This window comes from Eleginops maclovinus, chromosome 16 (genome assembly GCF_036324505.1).
Source record: "Eleginops maclovinus isolate JMC-PN-2008 ecotype Puerto Natales chromosome 16, JC_Emac_rtc_rv5, whole genome shotgun sequence".
In the NCBI taxonomy this organism is placed as follows: domain Eukaryota; kingdom Metazoa; phylum Chordata; class Actinopteri; order Perciformes; family Eleginopidae; genus Eleginops; species Eleginops maclovinus.
The window spans coordinates 8336362-8358210 of record NC_086364.1 but is presented as its reverse complement, the minus strand read 5'-3'; the positions used below and the strand labels follow the sequence as shown (position 1 = coordinate 8358210).

At 37.0% G+C, this 21849-nt stretch overlaps 1 long non-coding RNA gene across 1 annotated transcript; it reads left to right on the top strand.

Moving 5' to 3' along the window:
- The first annotated feature begins 18591 nt into the window (after window positions 1-18591).
- On the top strand, window positions 18592-21424 carry LOC134877698 (uncharacterized). The gene is made up of 3 exons (XR_010167611.1): window positions 18592-18784; window positions 18875-18922; window positions 20012-21424. It is a non-coding gene; the product is annotated as an uncharacterized LOC134877698 (long non-coding RNA).
- Window positions 21425-21849: the final 425 nt, after the last annotated feature.

The following is a 21849-nucleotide window of genomic DNA, read 5'->3' as shown; positions in this document are numbered from 1 at the left end:
GCCGGAAAATCTGAATTCCCCCGCAAAAGCATACAATTACTGTGGTTTGACCTTGTTGCTATTGGATTAGACCATCTGCTGCTCGTACAGGTGGGGAGAGCCAACTAAATGCTCTCAATATTTTTGAATACAATAAAAAAAAAAATCTGTTTATTTATCCAATGATAGTAATTTCCTAATGAGACTTCAAATGTTTAAGAAATTGCAGCTGTAAACAAACTTTTAATTCAAGGCTTCTTGAATCACCTCCCTGTTTTGACCTCCAGTAGTTTCTTCCACAATTCCTATGAGACTATGAGACCCCTGTGCCATTTACAGATTAATAACAGGCCTGATAGGCTCTTAGAGGGTGTTATGTGTTAGGGGTGTTGTGCAAAATGCCTGGAGATAACCTTTTGTGAAGAGTTGATTATACATCTGTTTTGTATACAGAATAAAAACACGTAAGTTAACTTTATAGAAGTCTATAAGTATTTTAAGCTAAGTTTGTCATTGAATACAAGTTCCTTATAGCATGAATTGCAACTCTTATGAAAATGAACTCCATTCAATTATAAATAATATCATGAATTATTGTTAATGAAATCAACTTATTTCTAAATAGATTTTCAAAGTCTGATGGGGAATAAATGAAAATTAGGAGCTTAATCAAGACTGCATTTGCATTTATGATGGCAAAGGAAAAGATGGCTCACATGAATAAATTAATAGTGCCTCTATTTAGCCTTTCTGTCTCAGGAGTAATGAGTAACAGAGTATGTCTCTTGGTTAAATAAACTGCATATAAAAGGGCGCTCTAAATAGGATTGTTTGGGATGAATGGGAGCATCTGTACTTGTAGATGAAGCTGATAGTGAAAGATGTGAACAGATGACCAAATTAACTTCTCATTACCCATCCCATATCTATTTGGATTCAAATTATTCCAACATTTCCATCGGATTTATGTAAATTCCCCCAGAGCTGAGAATAAATGATGATTCATTCGCAGGTTAATTCATTCTTCCCTGGCCAGCTGCAGGTTCAGATGTAAATATTAGTGAATTAAGAGGGAGAGTGGCAAATTTTACATTTAGATTTGGTGCTGAGATGCTTTTATTGACTCTATAATGGTTGGAATTTTGAAAACAAATCAGCCACGCAAAAACTCTTTGAACTAATTTTAGTTGTGCAATGTTTTCCAGGATTTCAAAGGTAACACAAGCTGATACAGGTATGACCCATCCAACAGCATATATAATTTTCTCCAACAATAGTTTATATATAAGATAATTCAAGCTGGTAAAATAAACCCATGTTCATTCCTCTGTCAGTTTATGCTTAAGAGGTGATTTATAACAACATTGAGGATGAACATTAGTATAATAAGCTGCCACTTAGTGTCACCTTAAATACATTTACCTGGGAATTTCTGTGCATGAACAAACTGTCTTTGGTTGAAAGGTGTTTCTTTTTATAGGTTATATAGATAAAATTGTCCTCACTCGGGTGAGTTTCTTAATAGAAACATCTTTCTTGTCCTGTGTGCTCTGTTGTATTTGCTCTGGAGACAAAGGCCTTGCAAAAGACATGAAATTAGAAAAGCCCAGAATTGATTTGTTCCCCCGCCTGCAGGCTTTTATTGGCTAAACAAACAGAGAGGGGACTGCTAATGTTAATGACTCCTTACAGCTTTTATACTTTACTTTAACAATATATTTTAGTGAGACAAACAAATTCATTCTTTACTATACAACATTAACAAAGCCAAAAAAACTAGGTAACAATATGGAAAAAGGAACAGTCTTGTGTTTAAAGGGGCCCTATTATGCTAATCACAATGTTCATATTTGTATTTTGTGCCTCTACTGTGCCATGTTTACATGCTTTAATGCTTTATTTCCCTCATACTGCCTGTGCTGCAGCACATATTTTCACCCTCTGTCTGAAAACAGAGCCCAGTTGGCTCTGATTTGTTAGCTGGGTAGCTCTGTTGTGATTGGTCAACCGCTTATAGATGTCCTGATCCTTAGCCTTTTACGTACAATGTGCTGAAGTGCTAGCCAATAGAAGAATGAGTGTGACACAGTGATGTCATTTTGACATGGAAGTAATCAAAGGAGTCCAATGGAGGCGTTTCAGGCAGGGGGGGGGGGGACCTTTAAAGGTGAATTATGTTCATATTGTCTGTTTCAATGCAACAGATATTTCTTCTCTCTGTATGTTTGCCTTTATACATTTCGCTCCATCAAAAGAGAAACAAACATTCTCTCACAGGAAATTAAAGGAATTGTGATATCATTTCTTACCATTGTGCCATTCATTCCCTTGGCTGACCTTAGCTGCCAAAAAGCATTGCTCCTTTGACAACATTCATAATTCCTTGAGCCTGGCCCTGAATGTTCGCACACCGAGCCAAGCAAGCATTCACTGACGCAAAGCAATGACTGCTATTATGATGATAATTTCATACCATCTTCTCAGCTAAATGAATCTAAAAACTGAAGATGGCGACGACTGCAAGCTCTTTTGATTGATGCCACTTTCAGTTTACAACATTGATGTTTTGGTAAGTCATTCGACATAATGACACTGGGACGTTTCCCTGTAAACAACCAAGTTTCTCATGTGGGAGTTGAAAATGAAGCATGCAATTAAAATTCATGCCTGTTCAAACATGATGATGGAGTCAGGGTGCTCCAGTGCATCTCACAATGTGACTTATTGAAGTTTTGCCAAAAACTTTCAGGTATTTTGTTTCTGCATCTCTGGCGGTGTCATACAGAAGGGATGTCAGTGACTAGTCAAGCAAGCTCCTCTTGATCTCTGCTTTTTCGAGGTTGCGTCAATCCTGCAGAAAAATGTCAGGAATATTATTGCAAACAGGGTGAAGCATTGTTGTGGGAGGAGGGTCAAAGTGACAGGGGAGAAACAAAACACAGGCTACAGAGAACAAACAAAGCACAGGTTGCACTCAGTGGCTCCATTTTCCATCCTCATATCAGCAGAGCCTGACATTTACTGGCGGGTATGGAAAGTGAGTGCAGATGGAAACTGAAAGCTAATGACCTTATGTTAACATTCATCGCCACTGTGGATTTCCTTCAGGTATGTGTCAGACTTATTAACTTTACAAGGTATTGGAAAAGAAGAACGTCTGTCAAGAAGAGACGGAACTGAAGTGTGCTGAAAGAAAAGGGATAGGAGGGTGGGGATTATATAGTTTCTTATATCTGCACTATAATTTCATGCTGTTCATCACCATCAAACCCTTTTTCCACAGTGCAGTTTTTACTGTTTTGATGAACTGACTGGTCACTATTTGTAATTGCAGTACTTGTGTCTGAGCTGATGAAACATTATGGCTTTAAATGGCAGTCCTGAGTATCGCTGTTATCCCTCTGGAGATCATGAATAATAAGCATTCATTATAATGGAAATCCTTTGAAGACCTGAAAGAAAGAGCAGTTATCAGACTCTGTAAACACTTATGTAATGGTTAGATCCTAATATCTTCCTATGCATCAGCTAATGAGAAGGGAGGAAATACATTTTTCCCATTTCTACTACACCATCTTGTTACTTGTGACGACATTGTTTCTAAAACCATGACCCTTGATCAGCTTACACTTTTGCAGTGAGAGGAAGACAGTGGAGGTTAGGGTTCGAGTCCACACCAAAACAACAATAACAGGGTTAGGGTTAGGGTTAGAGTAAGGGGAACCATCAAGCAGTGATGATCTCATCATCATCTCATAGATAATGTTAGTGGAGTCACAGCAGAATGTCAACTAAGACCTTAAAAGTGGCATTGTATTTATTTTAACTCCCCTTTAAAATGCTTACAGTTATATTTCTATCATTTCTTTCAATATTTATCAAGATTCTAATGTCATAAACAAATTATTTTGTTATTATAGTCTCATCTTTTCCTGTCAGTGAGACTTCAACGTGAAATTAAAATGTAAAGATGGTGATTTTGGGCTATCTAAATAAACTTGATTGATAGATTGATAAACTCATTTTATTTAGTAACTTATTTTGAATCCAACTCAACCACATGTACCGATTTACATATAACTATTATTATTATTATTATTATTATTATTATTATTATTATTATTATTATTATTATTATTATTATTATTATTATTATTATTATTATTATTATTATTATTATATATAATCATATATATATATAATCATATATATATATATATATAATCATATATATATATTGTTAGACGCTTTTATACAAAGCGTCTTACATACATTCAACACTGTGGGCAATCATCTACATATCAGTATGACCATTAAAAAAGGCAAATTAGTGTCTGTACACCAAATATTTGCACAGAAGGAAGTGAAAAAGGACTATATTGAAAAAGTATTTTCTTCAACGATTATGTATTTGATCATTGAATTGCTAATGAAATTCTCACATCAATGACACTAGATGTTACAAAATCCTTTACTAATGATGTATACAGTCATGATGTGACTTTAAAAACAACTATTTTGATTTTATTTTGATAGTGGATAGTAGAGAGGCGACAAGAAATGAGGGGAGAGAGAGAGAGAGAGAAGGAAGGACATGCAACAAAGATCCCCGGGCAGATCACATGTTCAGTGTCGCAACTCCCCAGAGCTACCAGGACGGCCCAGTGATGATGGTCTGTTGAGACATTGCTTGTGTTTCTGGGCTAAACACAAATAAGCTTGACTCAAGTTGACATGGCTGCTACGATAGCGATTTCCTCTTTATTTAAATATCTCTGGGGTTCCACTGCTTTGAATAGTTGTGGGGCATTTTTCCTACCTACATATAAGGACAATTGTTTGTGTGCTGGTGAACAAAGCAAGAAAAGCCTTGTCATCATTGAATGAGTCATCAATGTTTCAGAGGGGAACAACAGAACCTCATGCATCCAATATTTCCCAGTTCAAGTCTTCTGTGAGAAGAACCCAAATACAGAAGTTTTAATTGGATTTTTGTTTTCTTTTCCATTTAATTACCTTGTCATAGGACAACAGGGAATCGATCTTCTGGGGTTTGTGGGCCGATCTGCTTGCTGGTGAATTAAAAAATGAGAAAATACAACTGGGAGTGTAGACGGGGCAGACGACAGATGGTGCAAGGGCTAATTGTATGACATCTTACTTCATGTGACTGTTTGCATATTTACAGATTGGACAAAGGAGCTCATTATTCCAACTAAGGCTAAATGTTAATGTTTTTGCAAAACAAATATAAAAATGAATAAAAGTGTACTGTGAATGTGATAACCACTTTGTATCCTCTTGCAAATACACTTTTCCTCTCACCTGGTGAATATTTTCTCCTTTAATTTTTCACCAAATAGAAAGTGCTGGGCTATCAGCAGAGGTAGGAAGTAACTAAGTACATTTACTCTATTATTTATACTTCTAACAAATGCATCCCTTAAAATTAGATTAGCGGACTTACTCTTCAAGTCACAAAAGAGACAAATTATTTAAACATTTGACAAAAAGTCGATCAGAACGTTGTTTGTCTACAACAGCAAAATGCTTTTTGATGCAACAACATTATCTAGAAATGTCACATTCTTAAATATAATTATATACACACACACATTGCATTTTTCTGCAGAAAGATAACTTTTACTCATTATGCTTTAAGTACATTTTGCAAATAATGCTTGTGTAGTTTTGAAGTAAGATTTTGAATGCAGGACTTTTACTCAAAGCATTTTGTGTTTTGACAATATGAAGTACAATAATGTATTGGTACTAATAATAAGTGAATCATTTGAATATTTCTATCACTGTCTATCATTATATAAATGAAGTTTATCAAATCCAAGACTTTGAAGTAACATTCACCCACTTAGCTTCCCACTTCCCACTGTGAAGACTGGATACCCCCGTGGATTACTTACAGAGTATGAAAGGAAGCAGGGGAGTCTTTCGGAGTGTGCTTTCTCATTAATCTTTCTCCAGGAGCGACAGGCAGAGCTTGACATGGTTGCAGCAGGTGCCCCTTGGGTTCATGTCAGCGCTGTGCAGAGGGTCGGTTGTACAGCAAGGGGGGGTTGTGTTGAGGTTTGTTTTTCTCAAGAAGAACGCAAGAAAGATGGTTCTGCATGCTCCCACAGTGCGTTGTGGTTGTTATGGTTGACTTGGCTCATCACTGGAAGGTGTAAAACTTCACCTATTAGGGGAGTTGTCTTTCTACCAGCAGGAGAGGAACACAACACTTTTGGCAAAGCGTCTTAACATTCTCCCGTGAGTGGAGAGCAGCGGGAGGTTGATGAATGTAGGGGAAAAACATCCTCATTGTTATGCAAGACAAGTGAGTTATACCTTTTTTAGTTTTGGTGGATTCAAGCTGTGATTTGAAATATTCATATCATTTGCAAAGATCTTGTTAACATGGAGGGCTTGTTTTATTTGGAAGGGGGTTTGGCATATAACATATTACTGAAAAACTGCTGAAATCATCAAACATTTAGCACCTTTGTTTATTTCTCTTAGTGTAAAATGATAAAACATGCAGAAAAAAACTCCTGGAGAAATAATCAGACAGTATTTATATATGCTGTACTTGTACAATGGTTGCTTTAGGATATTTCCTGATTTGCTTCACTGCCACAGGAACATGTTAGAGCGTTTGACGTAAATAATATAATAATCTGTTAAAGGGAAACTGAATCTAGCGGTCTCTAGTGCTGTGCAAAACAACAAGGGGGCTTCAAATCAGTTTCCTATATTCCACAGCTTTGAAACAAATGGACACAATATTCAAACACATCAGGTATCAGGTATGAAAATGAGCAAAGAAAAAAAAAAACACTAAAAGATGGATGAGTGTGGTGAAGCAGGGCCGAGCTGTGTTGTTGATGGGGGGTGAGGGAGAGCCTGATGAGACAAAGACCAGCACCTGAGTCCCATTACCTCTCTATATCTGTCCCCGTTTTCCTGCACGGTCACAATCTCTACCGCCTCACCATATGGTGGCTTCATCTTTCGCTGTCAGGGCTTTCATTTTTATGAAAATAGTCTTTTGCTGCCGTCACTTTCATTTCTTTTCAGGTGCCTCGGCAAGAGCCACCATTTTGAAAACTCCTCCATTGTGACAGGACTCGCCTCCATATGCAGGTTGAGCAGTCTCTTTGTTTCCAATTTTATTGTTCTGATTTTTCATGTTTCAGAAATGCACTCATCATCCATTTTTCCGCAGCCTCCTTTTAAATGAAAGAACATCTCCTGCCATGGTCCTTTGGTTTCCTGAATGAAGAGAGGAAAGAAAGGGGAAAGCTTTGGCAAAAAAAAAAAACACATGTTGCCTGAAACACAACTCTCTGCATTAAGGGATTGATGTTTTTTGCGCCTCTTTTCCTCAGGGCATGGTTTCAGTTTTACTGGGCTTAGGCAAGCCTGCTGAGATGGTAGAAGAGGGAGAAGGAGAAATACCAGGCATTAGGTGTCTACTGTTAAGAAAGTTTAACAAGCTGTAGGCTAGGCCAGATGCCTTTGATTTTATTTTGAAGAATGTACCAAACAGTGGATTTATAGATTCAAGAATATGAAAGATACCTATAAGTGATCACAGCTAACGATAACCTGCTGTTTCGTTATCCACTCTTGGGGATCATGTTTTAAGTCGTCTGCATGCATGTATTTCTCCGTACGAAGCTGATCTTGCGTACATTTTTGCTTATTTATAAATGTATGATGAAGGACCTGTTGTGGTTGCTGTGATTCACAATTTTTGAAAAAACAATGTCATCATCTCTTTTATTACGTAATTGAATGCTAATTTATCACTGCTCTTTACTGGCCAGTAGAGGCCGGAAGTGATCAACAACTGCTTCAGATAGGAATGTTCTTCCCCGCGAGGCCTCTAGGACAACAGGGATTTTTTTGGTATGTATTTACAATTACTACTTATCAAAAAACAAACAAAGTAAAGACATCAAGAGCACGGCTTTTCATGCTGTTAAAATTACTGTCACTGTGAATAAAGCTAGCTGTTAGCAGCCGATGATGTGTTTGGCTAATAGAGTTATACACAGACAACAATCCTGTTTGGAAGAGCATGTAGTGATACACACTATACTTAAACATAAATGTACTAAAGCACTTCAGCTTAGTACATTTTGGAGTTAAATATATGTATATGTTACTTATGATACGTTTGGAGTTACAGCAACTTTTATCAGTGTACTAAACTGTCAGAGAAGAAAGTAACAAGATACATTTACTCTTGTTGAAGTACACTGCTGTTGTACTGATAACAGAACAGGTAACAAAGTGCTTTACTTCAACTACAAATGGAAAACAATAAGAAACTGCAGTTTACTCACATATAATCTTTAATCTAAACCAATCCTGCGAATCCTGTAAATATTAGTTTGACAAAAATGTACAGGATTAGCAATCAATACATAAAGTTCTTCTCTTCGTTCTATACTTTCATGCATACACGATGGACACACAGCCGGCACTCCCTGTTCCCCACCCACGGGCCCCAGACACACCTGGTGGAGATCTGAGAGCACTTTTCCAGCTGCTTGCCAGAGTCATGCTTGGTCGCACAAACTTCACACCTGGAGCCTCAGTGCAGTAGAAACTCTCATCCACCAAATACCACATCAAGTTAAAGTACTATGTTTTGTACATTTTATAATGCATTTTACACATTATTTGTATCATCATTGTTGGCAGTTTTAGGGGAGTATACAGTATATTCCAAATCTGTTCCTGTTGAAAAACAGGCAGGCAGAATGACATCCAAGGTACCATTAGGTTGCCAGGCAACCAACGGAAAAGCTGCACATTAGGGGCGATACACGAGTATCATGATACTATGTAATATGATGGTGCACAATTCTCCAAAACACTATACATTTTTTTTTAAATGTACATAACATCTGTATATGTGTCACTGTCTGTTTACTTGTTTTATCTACCTTATTTGCTTACTACAAGATGTCTTGGAGAACTTTTATTTTATTGTTTGGCTGATATGGAAAACCCTTGTCTTTACATTGGATTCAGCACTTTTATGGTATTATGAAAATGATTACCATCCTTAATGGGACTTTCTTTGTTCTCCTAGAGTGTAGACTGAGCACTCGTAAGGGCTGTTGTGTTTTCCACATGCTGAAATAACAAATGATGTCAGATAATTTCCTTCAAAAAAGGCTCAAACCTAAAATAATGGAACCTAATAGTGAAAAATTACCATTGTCAAGGCAGCCAAAATGAAACAACCTGTCCTCATCACAATAACGGAACAGGTCGCTCTGTCCTTGTCTTCTTTGGTTTGCCTTTCAGGTTCACACACACACCATCAGTGAAACACCCTGTATACAGTTGACCCACGTGCCTGCATTAAGGTTAAGGCTTGAGGATTTCTTTTAATTATGTGCATATATTTGACATTTACAAATGCTAATGTTTCAATGTATAATTTCTGAGGAATTAGTTAATTTCACAGTAGGGCTATGTCGGATTTGCTTCTTTTCATTACACATCCTGTATGAAACAAAAATTGTGTTTCATCTTTGCCCAGGACAATCTTAAAAAACATATGTTGAATGAAGGCTGAAAAAGAAAGAAAAAAGATGAAGTGTTCAATAGAAGCAGAAATGGTCTTTCTCAGCCAGCAGCTGGTCACCACACGAAGAGCTTTGTTTGCATTAAAATACCTTATGTTGTTAACTTGCAATGTGACCATAAATGAATATTGCCACTTACAGAGCAATGCGGAGCATGATTTGACTAATTGAAGAGTCTTATCTTCTGGTGAAAATGATCCCAGCAGTTGTCAAGACACGATAAATAACAAAGTTAACCTGTGAGAGAATTTCCTGTTCTTTTATTGAGAAGGAAGAAGAGGCCGTGAAATCGTGGTCACTGCATAAGACGCATAACAATACATGTATTATATTTTTATTCAATTCTTATTTCTCAGTCCAGCTCCTGTCCTATTATTATGATGCAGTATTAATAATTAAATCAATCTGAATAAGTCAGGTAAACCTTTAGTTGAAAAATGGTCAGTCCACCGCTATCCTTATAGACTTAAAGTAAACTTTATTATAAGGGTGATAACATTACAAAAATACAAAAACAATACTATGAACATACATTCAAACAATATCTATTCACTGACATGTTTTCCTCTAGTGCCAGCATGAGGTTGAAATGTGTGGTTTTGAGTGGGACGTCTCATCAACTGTTAGATAACAATGTTGTTCTGATGTTCACTGTCCTTAAATCAAGTTTATGGTGGAAAAAACAGAAACAATCCAAATTAAAAGCTTGACTTTGTGTGCAGATGTTGAACATGGTATAAATAATACCTGCTTAACATTAGCATGTTGGCATTGCTGTTGTGAGCATATCAGCATTCAGACAAGTGTACCCTTACTGTAAATGTATACCTAACCTACCTAACTGTACCCAAGTACAGCCTTACTGATCCACTCGATACGTAATCTTGTTAAAGAGGCCCTTTTATGCTTTTAGGGTTTTCCCTTTCTTGTAGTGTTTTCTTATAGCCATTTGTGTGCATGTAAATGGCCTGCAAAGGCTAAAAAACGTTCTCTCACACCCTCCCCCCGTGCCTGAATTGCTCCCATTTGACTCCTTTGTTTACTTCTGTAACATTGTGACATCAGTAAGTAACACGCATGCTTCTGTTGGCTAGCGCTACAACACAGTGTAGCTGATAGGCTAAAGGGCAGGCCATCTTTGTGTGGTTGACCAATCACAACAGAGCCGGCCAGCTAATTAATCAGAGCAGATTGGACTCTGGTTTCAGACAGAGGGTGAAAACAGGGGCTGACAGAAGTCAACCTGAAAAACCTCTTTAAGGAATTAACAGAAGCCTCATGTTTGTCAACTATTGTTTGTTTTGTTTTTTGAGTAAAATCAGTTGGAGTAAATCTGTAAAAAATAGCCAAATGTATTACGCACTGTTACTGTTGTTGTGGTAACATCACAAATATCAGTAGTCATAAACTTTTGATTTTCCTTCAAATCATTCTCATGTTAAATCGACTGTGACTGGGATGAAGTATTCGCTGCATTTAGTTTGTGTTCATGTGGAACAATGGGCTTGTATTCTCAAGTGGAGATGTGATTTGACTTTGTATTAACGAAAACAAAAACTGACTAATGAAGCAAAAAAGAATTGACCTCTGTTGAAAAAAGGCCCTGTTATTGTCTGTTTGAATAAATGATGTCTTGTGAGTCTGTTGAAAGGTTTAATCCAATTCCACTGCTAGTACATCACTCTTAAATGTCATGTGTAGGCTCATTTATCTTAACGCTTACATTTCCAAAACTAGAAAGCCATTGCCACATGCAAAATGTTCCATCTCAGGAAAAAAAGAAAATGCAAGTTATTGCCTCACTCAGGACCTATAGCCACTCCTGTCAGCTTCTCATGCTGCTCTTAAGGCTGAATCTATCCATCACATTAACTGTAACTGACTATCACCGTCAATGCAGTAGCTTACCAGCCCTCATGAGAGTTGTGGCTCTGTGGTTTCAGGTAAAAGAGTGGAGAGCGGTCAGCTGAAGGAGGTGGATCATTATGAAGAGAGCTCAGTCTGAAAGTCAAGGGAATAACATGTGTCAATTCTCAGAGTCGGCGCCAGAGCAGACCTACTGGAGGGGCATTGGGTCATTGGCGGGGGGGGGGGGGCTTGCTTGCTTTTGTGACATTAAAAACTCTTTAGCAACTTCGAACTCAGCGTCAATTATAGTCGATTGTGACAGATCGAGAATATGCTTCACAGGTGGTAGGAGGGGCATCAATGACCGCTAGGGGGGGCACGGCCCTCGAATGCCCCCCCTTAGCGCCAGCACTGTCAATTCTGAATGAGCTGTGAGTTTTCTTTTAATAAAGGCTGCTTGTCAAAGTAATTGTTCTCTTTACTACAAAGACGTAGCTCATCGTTGAACTAGAAAGGAAAAACGTGGGAATCTAAAGATGGAAGTGCTTACAATAGTAAAATAGTAAAGCTTTGAATTAAGTTAAGGAATGCTGATGTAATATAACTAAATTATGAGGACACATGGTTGTGTAATGTTGAAAATATGAATTATGACAGTAGAAAGCAGGATAAATCATGTTGTAGTGTGTGCTATTTGCCTGACGCTGCTGCTTCCGCATTGTATAGCAGACATAAAGAATTTACCACATAATCTGGAATCAGCATGGCAATGCTATAAATGATTATGGTGCCGGTGCTAAAAATACAACTCGTGATCATGTGACTGTTTAATATACAGAAAGGGTCATCGATTGGAGTTGGACTGAAACAAGCCCAGGAGATTAGATCCAAATGAAGTGAGTTAATCAAAGGAGCAAGTTACAGATAGAACATCCATATTATTGAAGTTCTATAAGTAAGACGCATATATTTTACCTTTTGACAGGCTTCCTTCTTACAGAGCCATTTCAGATCAGAACATAATTTCAGACGGGCGTAATGTAATACAGATGGTATTTACTGACATGAGTTTAATAATGAATTATTTAGATTTACTCTTAATGTTTGGAGGAATAATTGGAGCAGAAATTGTTTAGTATTTGGTTAAAGCTACAGGCATGAGCACAATATGCAACACTCGGCCACACCTCGCCTACTTTAGAGCAAGACGATAACAGACTGCAGATATTGTCCCTTTCTGATCATTTCTTTTTTTGTAGTGATTTGTTATTTCTTAGTTATGTTTTTAGTCCCTTTTAGTTATGTCCATTACTGGTCGTTTGGATCACTTTGTAGTTGTTTTGCATCTCTTGTGTCTCTTAGTAGTAATTTTGTGTTAAATGTCATCTTATATGTATTCTGTCTCATCGTAGACGTGTTAAATCTGTTGTGTCTTTTTTTGTGGCTCTTTGTTGTCGCTTTTGTACTTTTTTTGGTTGTTCTGCATCCCATTACAGTAGTTTTGTATCTCTTGTGTCTTGTTTTTCATAGCTTTGTGACTTTTTGTTACTATTTTGCATCTCTTTGTGGCTATTTCACATGGCTTTGTTGTAGTTTCACGGTGGTTCTGCATGTCTCTGCACTTAATTATTTGTGGTCATTTGGTGTCTTTTGGACATCATTTTGCGTAAAACCACTAATACATTCTAAAAAACAATACTTACACACTTTATGGTATGTAAAACAACACCAGTTAGGTTTCAAACGTGTGTGTACTTCAGATCTGTTGCCAGTGATGCTCCTTCAGTCAGATTGTCTGTTTAAGGCAGGGCTTTAACTTTTCATTTCAAACCTAAATCCTCTGGTCCCAAAACCTCAATTTACGTTAAATTGTTGTAAACTCTTCTAAAGCCCAATTCAATCCCCCATTGAGTACGTGAAGGGTTTACAAACAGTGCTTGTGTTTCCTGGAACCTGGCGAGTATTGGCTTGCTGTGTGTTGATGAAACATTGCAGCCTGGGCAAATGATAGCAAACACTACAACACAATTTGCCTGATTAATTTGAAGCTTTATTACTCAAGAGTGAAAGTTTGTATAGCTTGCAGTCATGGTGATAACACATTCGCTCCACTGCGTTGTGTTGAAATTAGACTTTTCAGTCAATAATGCCACACTTGCTTCACATTACCTTCAAGAAAACATAGCAGCTGATGGGAAACAAAACAGAAGTAAAACATAAGGTTGAGGCAAAGTGAAAATGGTCTGTATCACCGCCATCATTAAACCAGCCACACACACACACACACACACACACACACACACACACACACACACACACACACACACACACACACACACACACACACAAGGCAGTCTAGTTCTTGTAGGAATGCAGTCATGGTTCAGTGGAACGAAAACACAAACAACTACAGGTCGCTTTTACACAGATGAGTTGAAAATCATGGCGCTTTTACGTTGAATGGTTTTGTTTCATATGGTGGCCACTTTAGTGGGGTATTTGTATATTCAAAAATAAGAAGTGTGACTATTAGCTTGTAAGTGATAAGGATAAAAAACATGCTGCTGTTGACTGAAAGTTAGAGGTTAAGGTACCAAATCAATTGGTTAGATGGACGCTATGATGTTCATTTTCAGGTTTCATTTTTGTCTTTTTACTGTGGCATGTTTACATGCTTTAATATTCAAAATGGTCTTTATTTTTCTCATACTGCCTGTGCTGTGGCACCTCTTTTCACCCTCTGTCTGACACCAGAGTCCAGCCTGCTAAGATTGGTTTTCTGGCCAGCTTTGTTGTGATTGGTCAACCGCTTAGAGACGTCCCACCCCTTAGACAATCACGTACAATGTGCAGGACACACAGCCAGTGAGTGTTATGTAGTAGTGTCACTATGTTATGGAAGTTAACAAATGCTTGCAATAACGATATTGAGGTTCTTGGAAGATATCATGAAATGTTCTCCATATTGCCCAGCACTCATTCCATGCTCTTTCTTAAAGGCTTTTCTATAAAAAAGAGCAAAATAAAATCAAAGTACCAAAAGTACCAGTTATTTTTCTGCAGGATACCAGCACATATTTTTAAGCCACTCAACTTGATTCACGGCTGAACACACTCATTGATTATTCTTGACCAAAGTGTGTTTTCATGAAGCAGTGGAATCTGTTTTCAAGCCAGTGGTGCACCGACGTTCAATGAAATCCTGATGTGTTCATCCAAATATGTGAGTCATGTAGCTGAAAGTTCTCATCACAGCGTCTCCAGCGGCCAAGCCCAGCGGTTACACACACACATAAAACAGAAGCACACATACAGACTGCTGTTCGTCTTGTTCTGTGCAGTGCTGAATATTGTTCTCATGTTCTCATTGTGGCACAGAAAGCAATTGCCAGTTTTGAAAAAAATAGAATGAAATGCCACTTTTAATCAATGTAATTGTGGACACTGATAGAAGGAGAAGAAGACGAGGACTGATAATCTGATGCTGAGCTCGAGTCAGTGCCAAGGTGCTGTGTGACTTGCCGTTTATGATTTTAATGTGTATTTGTTTTTAAATACCCTGTCAGGGATGATTTATGTGGACACTTTGATAGAAGGATGTTTTGTAAAGATTCAGCAGCAGAAAATCAAGTGGCATTATCCCTGACAAAATTGAAATGAGCATCGCAAGGGATGTGCAATCACAGGGACAATGGAAGAGAAACCTATCATGTGGAGGCCGGTTTAACTGGGAGACAAAAACAAATCTACTCGGGTTGGGCAATTTTTAGTATCACCTTAATTGCATTTCTAAACCTTGCAAGGCACATGGATTTATGGTAATATTGTATTAAAGAAAAAAGTGGTTATTGAATTAATTTGTATTTTAAGTATGAAGTTATACAAAAACAATTAGGATAATAAATCAATGTATAATTGATATATTGTTATGTTTTTCAAACTAAAAGATAAATATAACAGCATCTGGAGTAAGTTAATATTTCCTTTACACACTTCTCACTCTGTCTTCTTGGGACTGTATTCATCCAATTTTCTGCTTCACTCTTTAAATTCCCTCCTTTTAACATTACCCCACCTGTGAAACTAGTTGTCACTGTTCAAAGTACAGACTGTCCTTTTCCCATGGCACAGCCAAAGGCATCAAACAGCTAATTCAGGCACAGCAGTCAGGCACTCGTCCCATGTATCTTTGGCAGCAAGTATAAACGAGTGGAGCTCTGTGTGTTTAGTGGCATGTTTTAAACCTTAATAGGTAGCTAACATCTGCTGCTGGTGGCCTCCACTGCGCAGGAATGCAGTCAGTATGTTATACAAAGACAGAGGTGGGAGATGTTTACTTAAGTAAAAGTAGTACCAAAGTGTAGGATTACTCTGTTACAAATAAAAGTCCTGCAATCAAAATCTTACTCAAGTAAAAGTACAAAAGTATTAGCATCAAAACATACTCAAGGTACCAAAAATAAAGGACTCATTATGCTGATTGGTCCATTTCTGAATAATATTTATGATATGTTTTGATTGTAACTATTGATCATTAAAGTGTTGTCAAAGCTGGTAAAGGTGCAGCTAGTATTAATGACTTTGTATGCTGCAGGGTAGCTTGTGCATATAGTCCAGGTGTAACTAAAGTCTGATTTAAGTGTAAAGTTATTGTTCATCACTAATCAAAATCTGTAAAGTAACTAACGGTACAAAACAAATGTAGTGGAGTGCAAGTATCTCAAAATTGTACTTAAGTACTTGAGTAAATGTACTTAGTCACTCTACACCTCTGTACAAAGGAAGGATCAAATAACAATTCACGTCTCTTCAGTAACTCTTATTATTGCTCCAATAGGAGGACGAAGTTGGTTATAAACAGGTAAACACAGTGAAACATTCAGCATCTAAAAAGCTTTTAAAAACCAAAACATATTATACATTATTTCTCAGATGAAAAGAAAAAAGCATTAACTTGCACAAGTCAAACATCAGCGGTACATCAGGGATAATAATTAGTTTGAATTGTTATTCCTCCATTCAAATGTTGTAACGTAAAAAACAGATGTTATGGGGAAATACAATATCTATACACATAGTATAACACAGTTTATCTACAAAAGTTTGAAAAAGGGTGAATGCACTAAAAAAAAAATACACACAAAAAATAATGACAAAGAAACAGAATAACAGCATTTAAAAAACCTTTGGAAGACTGCAGGAAATATCAGGGTCCACATTAGCTACACTTTGATGTCTTGTCAGGTTGCTGACTTTTTTTGGTATTTTGCTTTAGACATAATTTTACACTCATCAGAGGAACACTTTAGGATTTCCCTTGTAGTGTATTTGTGAGTCAGCTTTAGCACTGTGTTATCTCTTGTAGCTTGATTAAATTTTGCCTCTTTAATTTCTGAATTATGGAGGATATGAGAGTTCAGAAAGTCAGCACTGAACAACAACAGCTTGAGCCTGTGCACATTTACAGAATTTTTCAATAAGTCAGGAAACTTGCAACTCATCTGCATGGCAATTCATTTTATGACATAACATTTGAAATATAAATTCTCCTCCTTCTTTATGTGATTGCTGCTGAGGTTTATGACCACATGAGGTGCAAACACTCATTTTATAGAGACAGATTTGAAAAACTGTGCAGATATTAACATGAAGGTAATGTCCATGTTATCTCTGGGAAGAGAAATGGTTGGAGTCTGCATTCTTAGTCCTACTGGCTCATGCCTCAGCTCCTTCAATTTTGGAATATTATGATTTTTATGTTTTAGACAAAAACCAATAATGCCAGCAATAAAAACTAAATGCTGTGCTGTCACAATGCATCTATGATTTCCTTGTGAAACGTATAGTTTTGGCTAATTTATTCTACAATTAAACGATAGGAGATTAAACTTTTATCCACTTATTACAGCCCTTAATAGTTATTTGGGGATGAATAGAGTGTTTCACTGGTTTGTAAAAGGAAAGTGTCACTTTGAATGAAAGTTTTCATTAGTTAGCTTCACAAATAAAGGCTTATGTACATCATCATTGGTTTTAAGACAGCATGCATGCCTATTAAATCTAGTGAGAAACCTGCTGAAAATAGAGAATACAAAAAGCAACCCAAACTCATCTCAAAGAGGGATAACAATTGTCTTCAGGCTGGGCTTAAATAGGAAAACTCCTCATTAAAATTGTAAACAATGAACACACTTTCCTACACATGAACGAAAGCCTCTCAACCGTCATGAACTATATCAACCTGGTTTCTATAACATTGCATCGTCATTTTTCTATATGTTAATAATCTGCATTTTATTAAAAACAATGCTGCAGGTATTTGGGGATTATTCAAAATCTTTTAATGAGAATATTTAAACGTTACAGCACACTGCATGTTTTAAGTGGATTATATGTAATTAAAGACACGCTGCTTACCTGCCATGCCATGCTCCTGGATACTTTCTGTATTATACAGTCTCATATTTTACATTGCCTATTACTGTGAGCAGAGGTGGACAAAAACACAGATAGCTACCTTTAGGAAAAGTAGTATTTCCACATTGTCCAAATACTCTGTTACAGTCTATCAGTACAAAAGTAAAAGTTTGAACTTTATAAACTGTTCATGGGGATCAATAAAGCGATTTAATAACAGACGATACGTCTTCTTTATCATTTTATATTCATAATCTGAATCTTCAAAGTTAGCAATGTGATCAAATAAAAATATTAGGGTACAAAATACAATATTAATATTGAGATGTAGTCCTAGAAGGCCTAAAATAATAAAGAAGCAGGAAAAGTAAATTATAGGAAACTCACATTTGAAGTCCAGTTTAGGAATAGTTATTGAGTTAATGTAAACTACTTAGTCTGACTATATGTGCAGTCTTTTTAATTTATTATAATCTATGTTTCAAAGATATATTCTTGGTTACATCTGGATTTCTTTTAAAAGCTTTAATTATTTATCAACATCTTTTGGAAAAACAGAGATGGAAATGCTGCATCTATCCACTTTCTGTTACCACAGACCGGTGTAGTGATTCTACACTACATGCAGTGCAGACATGTGACATGGACACCAGTAAAACGTTAGCATCTCCCCCTGTGCAGAAGGTGGTGTATTTAAGCTGTCAAGACCCGCTGATGTGGACTGCACGTGTTACGTGTAGCATTGATTTGAAAGTTAGCCTGTCAATTTGCAATGAAGCTTCGCATGAAAACACCTGCGTTTTAGCGGAAATAACCGTCATGCTGCTCATTATTCGTATTAACTATGGACCTTAAACACCTCAAGAGATTTCCTGCAAACTTTAAATCACATAACTTTCTCCCGAGGAGTTTTCTACTTCACCTGGGCGGTGAAGGTGAGTGTTTGTATTTGATGTATTGCGTGATTTTAAGAATAAGCAAATTTACAAAACAGTTACTATTTACCCATGTTTAATCTCTTACAGGGCTGTCAGCGACTGTTTCCAAGGTAAAGACTGAATAACATGCTTAAAGTAAGTAAACGTCAATAGTTGTTTGTTTTAATAGGCCACTTCTAAGTGCTGTGTTGATATTTTCTGGGCAATGTGTTACTAACACTGAGTGTTGGCATCTGCTGGCTGCTAATTTCTGCTTTGTTTCGATGCTTATTGGGAAACGCTTTTGTTATGCTAGCTGAGCTTTTTATGGCAAGTCTGTTATGATGTTTACACTGTGCTGTGTTTTGGTCTGAATCTGTGTGTGATAGTATTTCCTCTGTTTGTTTTTGTTTTCGTGGGTTTCTTGTTGTCTCGCTGCAGACTGTAATGGAGGTGAAATACAGTGTGTTGGCTTTCAGGCTGTAAACATTGTTGTGGTTTTGTACACATTCTATTGACATTTTGGATTAGGCCTGACATGTGCTATTTGCCCCATTCAGCTAAGCATTAGAGAAACATTTCACTCTTTCAGTGGGTTTATGTGACACTTTCTTTACTGTTCCTCTTATCATGATCACATCTAAACTGCTGAGCTTCTGCTTCATGATGTACACTGCTCCCACATTCAGCTGCACTCTTTGCAACATGTTTATCTGATGGTCATGTACTGATGGTCATCTGCAGCTTATCACCGCTTCACAACATTTCATAAAAGAAGATTATCTGCTCCAACTCATGAATATTGAGATACTGTTAGCAATTATCGTAGCCTAGTGGTGCATGTCAGATTCAGGTGTTTAGATTTTTGGGCCCCTACCATACCATTAGACTCCATAAACTGAACTGTTTTTAATGCAGTAATGGAGGGACGTTTATTATGGAAAGTTCTCACTCTGCTATGCAAAACCTGGTGCATGTGGGGAGTGATGAAAGGCTGCAAGCCAAATACTAACACGGTACCATGTGAATTATGAGCAGATGCACTTGCTGTAGGAGTTATTACAAGGAGAAATACACAATAGGAGCAAATACATTTTTAAAAAAGAGAGAAATTCCCCACGGTTGTGTGTGTTTGTGTATCATACATCAACGTGTAACTATACTTTGTGTGTGTTAATCACATTTCCACTCAATTTGATCAAGATCTTACAATTCTGACAAACATTCTCATATTTGCTTCCGCAGCAAACGATGCCACCACCATAATAAGAAAGGACACTATGAAACTCTTTTGATGTACAGCTTTTCCTAAATATTGAATGATGCCATCTTATGCTTTCATCATCGGCTACTGATGGACCTCTGAGAGATTTCCAAAAATTGATCCATTTGTTGCTTTGAAGAAGAACAATGAGTCATGAAATGTGTGCAACTCGACTCTAAACTAAAGGCCTTCTCATGTATTGGAAAATATAACATTTGGAAATCTCAGATGTTAGGATGATGAGGAATATTACACAAAAGGGATAAACATTAGTATTTTTCTTTCATCCTAAAGTTGGTTTAAAAGGAACAATTTATCAAAATCCTTCAGAATGAAATGCTTTTACGTATAAAAAGAGGAAAAATAACAATGACACCAACATTCTTTTATTGAACTGTTTTTCCTCTAATTTTTTTGCCCTAAAGCACCCTTTTCACTGTTCTCGTAACCTTATGTATGCATTGTTGTCATTCAGAAAATTGTGTCTCTGAAAATGAAAAGGCACAGAACCAAAACAAATTCAATGAACTGCATTTTAAGTGATCTCAGGACATTTCCCTTCAACCTCAGAGCATCCTTTGTGGTTTTTAAAAGTGGACTGAAGAGACTATCACTAATGGATCCAAGAGCAATATATAGTTTTTAGTACAGCTGCGGAAAACAGCCTGAAGGACTTGTTTCCATAATTGCCTCCCAATTAATCAGATCACTAAAACTGTGTCCTGCAGCAGTTTCCTCCTCTTTGTCCACAAATTCAAGCCATATTCACTTGTGCCTAATTCAAAGGACACATGTCCTTTGGAAGATAAACATTCCCTTTTATTAGTTTATGCTCCCGGCCCATTAATTTGTGCTTGCTGTGGTCTAAAACAATCCCTAATATATTTCTCAGGAGTAAAAGAGAGTTAACATTTTCATATTGTTTGTTTAACTTAACTTTCTCTAACCTTTAATTTCTTCTGTGCAACTTATACAAACATTTCCCAGTTTGGGATAAATGAAGTATTTCTGATTCTGATTAAACTATATCATACAAATGTGGAATCTGCAAAGCTGACTATAAACTTTGTGAAATCATCACTAAATGATCTTACTGTTTGGGTTTTTTCAAAGAGTTTTGTAAGTATGGCATCATTCTGGCAGTCGTCGCTCAAAACATGCTTTTGCTTTTTATTTATGCCACACATTCCTAATTTCAAACTAGGGCTCAGGCACTACACTATAGATCCTTTTTAATGAAGCAGGGTTTACTACTATAAGCTGTTGTTGAGAGCAGGACAATAAAGGCACAGCATGAATAGAAAACAGGTAGCAGATAAAAGACATTGTTTTGAAATGTTGGAACATGGACTAATTGACGTGCTGCAGGTTTTTTTTATTGATATTTAAACAAAAAAAAGGGGATGTCATGCAGGTTGGGTTAATTTAATTAAAATATCATCGGTAGGCAACATTATTGTTCCTCACTAGATCAATGACAAAAGCAGGTGGAGGTTGGATACAAAGGAAACCACCCTCCAATATGTTGTGTCATATTTAACAGTGTAGTTTTACTTCTTTTGTGAATAAATATTTCATTTCTAACTTTTGAATCCACAGCAAAGCTGAGTCAGGATGGTTTTCCTTTTAGTCACCACTGATTCTTTCAGGTATCTCTCATTAAGAGGCTGTCTCGTCATATTGCTGTTATCTTGATGGGATTCTGGTTCCTTTAGCTTTAAAACATCTTAAAGTGGCTCTCTTGGCCTGCGTCTCTTCCATCAAGATTTTAGCAGTCGCAGACAAAAACAGTGAAGAGGTCATAAGCATTAAATAGCTT